The following is a 10,495-nucleotide window of genomic DNA, read 5'->3' on the forward strand; positions in this document are numbered from 1 at the left end:
GTGAGAGTATCATAAGAGACTCGAATACTATAAATTGTTTCCACATTAAATGAGTAATGTTCATAAAAAGGGTAATCATAATCATGACAAGTTTTATAAATATAATCATCACTACTTTTTATAGCATAAGTTTCTTCACAATAATCATCATAAGTAGCAACTTTGTTCTCATCATAATCAATTGAAACCTCTTCCAAGATAGTGGAATCATCACTAAATAAAGTCATGACCTCTCCAAATCCACTTTCATAAATATTATAAGATTCAACGTCCTCCAAAATAGTGGGATCACTACTTCCTAAAGTTGACACTCTTCCAAACCCACTTTCATCAATATAATCATCATAAGTAGGAGGCATGCTATTATCATTATAAATTTGCATATCAAAACTTGGGAGACTAAAAATATCATCTTCATTAAACGTAGCATCCCCAAGCTTGGGACAAACATTAATTGCAGCAAATATATTCTCAAAAGTATCATCTTCATCAAACATAGCATCCCCAAGCTTGGGCCTTTTCATATCATAAGCATAATCACTCTCATCATTAATAGTATGGATAGCACCAATAGTATAGCAATGATCATATTCTTCCAAGCAAGTGCCAAAAAGATTTTCAAGATCATAAGAAGTATCATTATCTTCCCAATCATAATCATCACAACAAGCAATAGGCATAACGAGATCATCATCAAGTGCATCATCTTCCACAATTATTTTTGATTCATTTTCATGAGGCACAACAATAATAGGAGCAACATTATTTGGGAGAGGTATCTTTTTACCTCTCTTCCTTTTTCTTTTCTTCTTCTTCACCATATCATGTGTGGGTTCAATCCTCTTTTTGGAGCTCCTTATTAATGAGATTGGTTGAATAGAAGGCTCCTCCTCGTTACCTGATTCATCATAAGAAATAATAGGAGGATATTGGGAAGTCTCTTCCCTTTCATTAGTATTTTCTTCATCTTCTATTTGTTTTCTTTTCTTTATGTAATTGTCAATATAAGGATTTTCAATGCAATTCACCGCACAATACATATAAATTTCCTCTAGATCAAAACCAAGAAGTTTGTCACGGGCAAATAATGGAAGATAGTTAGTTATACGTTTCATTTCTTCATAACCCATAAGCAAACTAAGTTCATTATAATGTGCAAGGGAAATCAAGTCATCACAATTTTTGGACACGATTAGATCATGAAACAATTTGCATCGGATAGTTAAATGACCCCGTTCATTGCAAAGTTCACAAGTATGGCCAAGAAAATTTAAATTTTCAGCACAAACATCTAGCCTTTCTTGCAACAATTTAGTTTCTAAATGCTTATGCCTCTTGCAATATGTATCTTCCCTATTTGGTGTGTACTTGCAAACCCAATGCACTCCACAAAAATTGACATGTTTATAGGAGACATTTTCATTATGACTAGCGCAATCATCATTAGTACCATGGATATTCAAAGAGTTCATACTAACAACATTGCAATCATGCTCATCATTCAAAGATTTAGTGCCAAACATTTTAATGCATTCTTCTTCTAACACTTTGCCACAATTTTCCTTCCCATCATACTCACGAAAGACATTAAAAATATGAAGCGTATGAGGCAAACTTAATTCCATTTTTTTTAGTTTTATTTTATAAACTAAACTAGTGATAAAATAAGAAACTAAAAGATTCAATTGCAAGATCTAAAGATATACCTTCAAGCACTAACCTCCCCGGCAACGGCGCTAGAAACTGCTTGATGTCTACTACACAACCTTCTTCTTGTAGACGTTGTTGGGCCTCCAAGTGCAGAGGTTTGTAGGACAGTAGCAAATTTCCCTCAAGTGGATGACCTAAGGTTTATCAATCTGTGGGAGGCGTAGGATGAAGATGGTCTCTCTCAAGCAACCCTGCAACCAAATAACAAAGAGTCTCTTGTGTCCCCAACACACCCAATACAATGGTAAATTGTATAGGTGCACTAGTTCGGCGAAGAGATGGTGATACAAGTGCAATATGGATGATAGATATGGGTATTTGTAATCTGAAATTATAAAAACAGCAAGGTAACTAATGATAAAAGTGAGCACAAACGGTATTGCAATGCTAGCAAACGAGGCCTAGGGTTCATACTTTCACTAGTGCAAGTTCTCTCAACAATAATAACATAATTGGATCATATAACTGTCCCTCAACATGCCACAAAGAGTCACTCCAAAGTCACTATAGCAGAGAACAAACGAAGAGATTATGGTAGGGTACGAAACCACCTCAAAGTTATTCTTTCCGATCAATCCATTGGGCTATTCCTATAAGTGTAACAAACAGCCCTAGAGTTCGTAGTAAAATAACACCTGAAGACACACATCAACCAAAACCCTAATGTCACCTAGATACTCCAATGTCACCTCAAGTATCCGTGGGTATAATTATACGATATGCATCACACAATCTCAGATTCATCTATTCAACCAACACATAGAACCTCAAAGAGTGCCCCAAAGTTTCTACCGGAGAATCAAGACGAAAACGTGTGCCAACCCCTATGCATAGGTTCATGGGCGGAACCCGCAAGTTGATCACCAAAACATACATCAAGTGGATCAATAGAATAACCCATTGTCACCACGGTTATCCCACGCAAGACATACATCAAGTGTTCTCAAATCATTAAAGACTCAATCCGATAAGATAACTTCAAAGGGAAAACTCAATCCATTACAAGAGAGTAGAGGGGGAGAAACATCATAAGATCCAACTATAATAGCAAAGCTCGCGATACATCAAGATCGTGCCAAATCAAGAACACGAGAGAGAGAGAGATCAAACACATAGCTACTGGTACATACCCTCAACCCCGAGGGTGAACTACTCCCTCCTCGTCATGGAGAGCGCCGGATGATGAAGATGGCCACCGGTGAGGGATCCCCCTCCGGCAGGGTGCCGGAACAGGGTCCCGATTGGTTTTTGGTGGCTACAGAGGCTTGCGGCGGCGGAACTCCCGATCTATTCTGTTCCCCGAAGGTTTTAGGGTATATTGGTATATATAGGAGGAAGAAATACGTCAGGGGAGCCACGAGGGGCCCACGAGGGTGGAGGGCGCGCCCAGGGGCCCATGAGGAGTGCAACTCGTGCGTCCATGGGAGCACGATGTGCATGGGACTTAGAACCGGCCGGGGTAAGCGATGGAGTGGCGGTGCGGCCGTCCCGCCCCACCGAGGGGTGCAGCGAGGATGCTTGTTGTTCGTTCCCCGCCGGGCCGAGGGCGATGTTGGCGGTAGGCGACAGGGAATGACGAGGTGGCCCATCGACGGGAGCCGTCTGAGCGACGCGGGCGGCGAGGGCAGCCCGGCGCTCACCACGAGCGCGGCGAGCGTCCGCCATGGAGACGACGGAGCAACGGGGCGCGGAGCGACGGAAGGAAGCTTTGGTGCACCCCTACCTAGCGCGCCAAATGTCGGATCACGGGTTCTGGCAAAGCCCTCAAGGTTCGAACACTGGGGTGCGCGCGAAGACCTCCTCCCTACCGTTCCACGCCCTAGCTCTCTAAGATCTCGCGGACGAACTCGACGAACTCGCAACACAGAAAGACACAAGATTTATACTGGTTCGGGCCACCGTTGTGGTGTAATACCCTACTCCGGTGTGGTGGTGGTGGATTGCCTCTTGGGCAGATGATGAACAGTACAAGGGGAAGAACAGCCTCTTGAGGTTGAGGTGTTCTTGTGCTCGGTGTGTGGCTAAGGGTTGGCTCTAGATCTAGTTTGTCTCCGAATGAGTTCGTCCCCTCCTACTGTGGTGGCTAGTCCTATTTATAGAGGCACTGGTCCTCTTCCCAAATATTGAGCGGGAAGGGAGCCAACAACGACCAATTTGAAAGGGGACAGCTAGTATAGCTTATCCTGACAAAAGTAGCCTTCGCCTGCAAAAGGCTCTGGAGGTGACGCCGTCTTGGGCTCCATGGTGACCTCCGTCTTGCCGTCCTGCTGGTCTTGGTCTTGTTGCACCGATATGGAAACCTTTGCTTGATGCCTCGGTACTCCGCGCCTGCGCTTGCCCCCTTGGCACCAAAGAGGAAACAAGGACGCTGCACGCGCTGGTGCCCGCCTGGCGGTCACCTGGTCTCAATCGTCATGGCTTACGTCACGAGGACCTCGCGAGGTTTGCCTTGCCTTGATCTCTCCACCCCTCGTGAGCCTGCCTGGCGAGGCCGCTCCCGAGGAGGTCTCGTGTCGTCCGCCTCGCGAGGCTTGGCCCCTCGCGAGGGTCTTGAATGCCTTGTCGATGAAGATGGGTCGTACGGGCCTGCTAGCTCAGCCACGCCATTGGCCGCAGGCAGGCAAGTCTGGGGACCCCCGTTGCCAGAACGCCGACAGGTGCTTAGGCGAAGCCCTACGTCGGTAGCATCATCATCACCGTCATCACGCCGTCGTGCTGACGGAACTCTCCCTCGAAGCTCTGCTGGATCGGAGTTCGTGGGACGTCACCGAGCTGAACGTGTGCTGAACTCGGAGGTGCCGTGCATTCGGTACTTGGATCGGTCGGATCGTGAAGACGTACGACTACATCAACTGCGTTCTCATAACGCTTCCGCTTACGGTCTACGAGGGTACGTGGATGACACTCTCCCCTCTCGTTGCTATGCATCACCATGATCTTGCGTGTGCGTAGGATTTTTTTTTGAAATTACTACGTTCCCCAACAAAGCTAACCTACTTGCGATGGCTCCACGACTAAGTCCATACGCTAGGACATCTACCGTGTTAAGTCCATGACAATAGGTGCACTAGTTCGGCGAAGAGATGGTGATAAAAGTGTAATATGGATGGTAGAAATATATTTTTATAATCTGAATAAATAAAAACAGCAAGGTAGCAATTGATAAAACGGAGCACAAACAGTATTGCAATGCTTGAAAATGAGGCCTAGGGTCCGTACTTTCGCTAGTGCAATCTCTCAACAGTGCTAATATAATTGGATCATATAACCATCTCTCAACGTGCAATGAAGAATCACTCCAAAGTTCCTATCTAGTGGAGAACATAAGACGAAACTGTTTTTAGGGTACGAAACCACCTCAAAGCTATTCTTTCCGTTTGATCTATTCAAGAGTTCGTACTAAAATAACACCAAAGCAAATTCGGATTCATAATACTCAATCCAACTCAAAGAACCTCAAAGAGTGCCCCAAGATTTCTACCAGAGAAACAAAGACAAGAACGTGCATCAACCCCTATGCATAGATTACCCCAATGTCACCTCGGGAATCAGCGAGTTGAGTGCCAAAACATATATCAAGTGAATCAATACGATACCCCATTTTCACCACGGGTATTCATAGCAAGACATGCACCAAGTGTTCTCAAATCCATAAAAGTATTCACTTCGATAAAACGAAATCTCAAAGGGAAAACTCAATTCATCACAAGATCGAGAGGGGAAAACATCATATGATCCGACTATATTAACAAAGCCCGTGATACATCAAGATCGTGACATCTCAAGAACACGAGAGAGAGAGAGAGAGAGAGAGAGAGAGAGAGAGAGCTTAAACACATAGCTACTGGTACAAACCCTCAGCCCCGAGGGTGGACTACTCCCTCCTCATCGTGGTGGCCGCCGGGATGATGAAGATGGCCACCGGTGATGATTGCCCCCTCCGGCGGAGTGACAGAGAAGGGCTCTAGATTGGATCTGGCGGTTCTAGAACTGGTGGCGGCTGGAACAAAATTTTGTCGACTCTCCTAGGGTTTTTGGAATATTTGGGCATTTATAGAGCGAAGAGGTGGTGCGGGAGGCCACCGAGGTGGTCACAACCCACCTGGGCACGCCTGGGCCCCCAGGTGCGTCCTGGTGGGTTGTGCCCCCTCGGGGCACCCCAGGTGCTTCTCTGGCCCATTGGATGTCTTTTGGTCAAAAAAATCTCCAAAAAGTTTCACTGCATTTGGACTCCGTTTGATATTGATTTTCTGTGATGTAAAAAACAAGCAAAAAACAGCAACTGGCACTGGGCACTATTTCAGTAGGTTAGCCCCAAAAATGATATAAAGTTGCTATAAAATGATTGTAAAACATCCAAGAATGATAATATAACAGCATGGAACAATAAAAAATTATAGATACATTGGAGACGTATCATGCATCAAGGACATAATTCTTCTGTGCAGCAACGAGGATAATCCTCATATCATGGACTCAGTCCGTGTTATTGCTACTATCATCTTTCAACTTATTTTTCTCTAGGAACATATCAAAAATAGGGAAGCTATATTGCAAGCTATTGATCTACAACATAGATATGCAAAAACTATCAGGACTAAGTTCATGATAAATTAAGTTCAGTTAATCAAATTACTAATGAACTCCCACTTAAGTCAACAACCCTCAAGTTGTCTAAGTGATACATGATCCAAATCAACAAACCCATGTCGGATCATCACGTGAGATGGGGTAGTCATTAATGGTGAACATCTCTATGTTGATCATATCTACTATATACTCATGTTCGACCTTTCGGTCTCTAGTGTTCCGAGGCCATGTCTGTACATGCTAGGCTCGTCAACTTTAACCCAAGTATTCTGCATGTGCAAAACTATCTTACACCCGTTGTATGTGAATGTAGAGTCTATCACACCCGATCATCACGTGGTGTCTCGAAACGACGAACTTTCGCAACGGTGCATACTCGGGGAGAACACTTATATCTTGAAATTTAGTGAAGGGATCATCTTATAATGCTACCGTCGTTCTAAGCAAAATAAGATGCATAAAAGATAAACATCATATGCAATCAAAATATGTGACATGATATGGCCATCATCATCTCGTGCTTTTGATCTCCATCTCCAAAGCATCGTCATGATCACCATCGTCACCGGCTCGACACCTTGATCTCCATCGTTGCATCGTGGTTGTCTCACCAACTATTGCTTCTACAACTATTGCTAATGCATGGCGATAAAGTAAAAGCAATTACATGGCGTTTGCATTTCATACAATAAAGAGACAACCATAAGGCTCCTACCGGTTGCCGATAAATTACAAAACATGATCATCTCATACAATAACGTATATCACATCATGTCTTGACCATATCACATCACAACATACCCTGCAAAAATAACTTAGACGTCCTCTACTTTGTTGTTGCAAGTTTTACGTGGCTGCTACGGGTTTCTACAAGAACCGTTCTTACCTACGGCAAAAACCGCAACAGTTATTTATCAAGTTTGTTGTTTTAACCTTCTTCAAGGACCGGCCGCAGTCAGATTTGATTCAACTAAAGTAGGAGAAACAGACACCCGCTAGCCACCTTTATGCAAAACTAGTTGCATGGCAGTCGGTGGAACCGGTCTCATGTGCGTGGACATGTAAGGTTGGTCCGTGCCGCTTCATCCCACAATGCCATCGAATCAAAATAAGACGTTGGTGGTAAGCAGTATGAACATCACCGCCCACAACTTCTTTGTGTTCTACTCATGCATATCATCTATGCATAGACCTGGCTCATGATGCCACTGTTGGGAAACGTTGCATGGAAAACAAAAGAATTTCTACGCACACGCAATGATCTATCCATGGAGATGCATATCAATGAGAGGGGAGTGTGTGTCTACGTACCCTCGTAGACCGTAAGCGGAAGCGTTTTAACAACACGGTTAATGTAGTCGAACTTCTTCGCGCTCCAACCGATCAAGTACCGAACGTACGGCACCTCCGCGTACTGCACACATTCAGCTCAGTGACGTCCTCCGCCTTCTTGATCCAGCAAGACGGCGAGGTAGTAGATGAGTTTCGACGGCACGACGGCATGGTGACGGTGATGGTGAAGTGATCTCCGCAGGGCTTCGCCTAAGCACTACGAAAATATGTTCGGGGGTGTAAACGATATTGGGGGCACCGCACACGGCTAGGAAATTGTCTGTTGTGTGCTAGGCGCTCCCTCCCACATATATATAGGTGGGAGGGAGAGAGGAGCAGCCAAAGGAGGTGCCCAAGTAGGAGGAATCCTACTTGGGGTCCCTCCCAAGCCGCCCCCCCCCCACCTTTTCCTTATTTTGAGTGCGGGGAAAGGCAGGGGAGGGTGGCGCCCCCCCCCCCCCCCCTTTGTTGTGGAACGTAGCAATAATTCAAAATTTTCCTAGGTGTCACCAAGATCAATCTAGGAGATGCTAGCAACGAGAGAGAGGGAGTGCATCTTCATACCCTTGAAGATCGCTAAGCGGAAGCGTTACAAGAACGCGGTTGATGGAGTCGTACTCGCGACGATTCAAATCGCGGAAGATCCAATCTAGCGCCGAACGGACGGCGCCTCTGCGTTCAACACACGTACAGCCCGGGGACGTATCCTCCTTCTTGATCCAGCAAGGGGAGAGGAGAAGTTGAGGGAGAACTCCAGCAGCACGACGGTGTGGTGGCGATGGAGCTCGTGGTTCTCCGGCAGAGCTTCGCTAAGCACTACGGAGGAGGAGGAGCAGTTGGAGGAGGAGAGGGCTGCACCAGGGAAGGGGTGCTGCTGCCCTCTCTCTCCCTCACTATATATATATGGGGAAGGGGGAGGAGGCGCCCTAGGGTTTCCCTAGGGGAGGGGCGGCGGCCACAGGGGAAACTCTAGATGGGTTTGGGCGCCCCCACCCCTAGGAAACTTGCCCCCCAAGCCGGGGAGGGTGGCTGCCCTAGGGGAGGAGCCCCCACCTCTCCATGTTACGTGAGATGGGGTGGGAGGGGCGCACAGCCCCTTAGTGGGCTGATGTGCCCCCTCCCCTTGGCCCATAAGGCCCCCCAACGCTTGCCGGGGCCTCCGAAACCCCTTTTGGACACGCTGGTCGCCACCCGGTACCCCCGGAACAATTCCGGACTCCAATACCATTCGTCCAATATATCGATCTTCACCTCCGGACCATTTCGGAGTTCCTCGTCACGTCCGGATCTCATCCGGGACTCCGAACAACCTTCGGTAACCATATACTATTTCCCATAACAACTCTAGCGTCACCGAACCTTAAATGTGTAGACCCTACGGGTTCGGGAACCATGCAGACATGACCGAGACACCTCTCCGGCCAATAACCAATAGCAGGATCTGTATACCCATATTGGCTCCCACATGTTCCACGATGATCTCATCGGATGAACCACGATGTCGGGGATTCGATCAATCCTGTATTCAATTCCCTTTGTCTATCGGTATGATACTTGCCCGAGATTCGATCGTCGGTATCCCCATACCTTGTTCAATATCGTTACCGGCAAGTCTCTTTACTCATTACGTAACGCATGATCCCGTGGCTAACTCCTTAGTCACATTGAGCGCATTATGATGATGCATTACCGAGTGGGCCCAGAGATACCTCTCCGTCATACTGAGTGACAAATCCCAGTCTCAATTCGTACCAACCCAACAGACACTTTCGGAGATACCTTTAGTGCACCTTTATAGCCACCCAGTTACGTTGTGACGTTTGGTACACCCAAAGTATTCCTACGGTATCCGGGAGTTGCACAATCTCATGGTCTAAGGAAATGATATTTGACATTAGAAAAGCTTTAGCAAATGAACTACACGATCTTGTGCTATGCTTAAGATTGGGTCTTGTCCATCACATCATTCTCCCAATGATATGATCCCGTTATCAACGACATCCAATGTCCATGGTCAGGAAACCACGACCATCCATTGATCAACGAGCTAGTCAACTAGAGGCTTACTAGGGACATATTACGATCTATGTATTCACACATGTATTACAGTTTCCGGTTAATACAATTATAGCATGAACAATAGACAATTATCATGAACAAGGAAATATAATAATAACCATTTTATTATTGCCTCTAGGACATTACCATCAGCGTTTGTCTTCTTCTTAAAGATCCATTTATTCTCAATGGCTTGCCGATCATCGGGCAAGTCCACCAAAGTCCATACTTTGTTCTCATACATGGATCCTATCTCGGATTTCATGGCTTCTAGCCATTTGTTGGAATCCGGGCCCACCATCGCTTCTCCATAGCTCATAGGTTCATCGTTGTCCAACAACATGACCTTTAAGACAGGGTTACCACTCAGAAGTTGTACACACCCTTGTCGACCTACGAGGTTCGATAGTAACTTGATCTAAAGCTCCATGATCATCATCATTAGCTTTCTCTTCAACTGAGGTAGGTGCCACAGAAACATCTTTCTGTGCTGCGCTACTCTCTGGTTGAAGTAAAGGTTCAACAACCTCATCAAGTTCTATCTTCCTCCCACTCAATTCTTTCGAGAGAAACTCTTTCTCGAGAAAGGACCTGTTCAAAGTGACAAACACTTTGCCCTCAGATCTGAGATAGAAGGTATACCCAATCATCTTCTTTGGGTATTCTATGAAGACACAATTGTCTGCTTTGGGTTCGAGCTTTTCTGGCTGAAGTCTTTGGACATAAGCATCATAGCCCCAAACCTTAAGAAACAACAACTCAGGTTTCTTGCCAAACCATAGTTCATACTGTGTCGTCTCCACGG

Source organism: Aegilops tauschii, chromosome 3, assembly GCF_002575655.3.
Source record: "Aegilops tauschii subsp. strangulata cultivar AL8/78 chromosome 3, Aet v6.0, whole genome shotgun sequence".
Lineage (NCBI taxonomy): Eukaryota > Viridiplantae > Streptophyta > Magnoliopsida > Poales > Poaceae > Aegilops > Aegilops tauschii.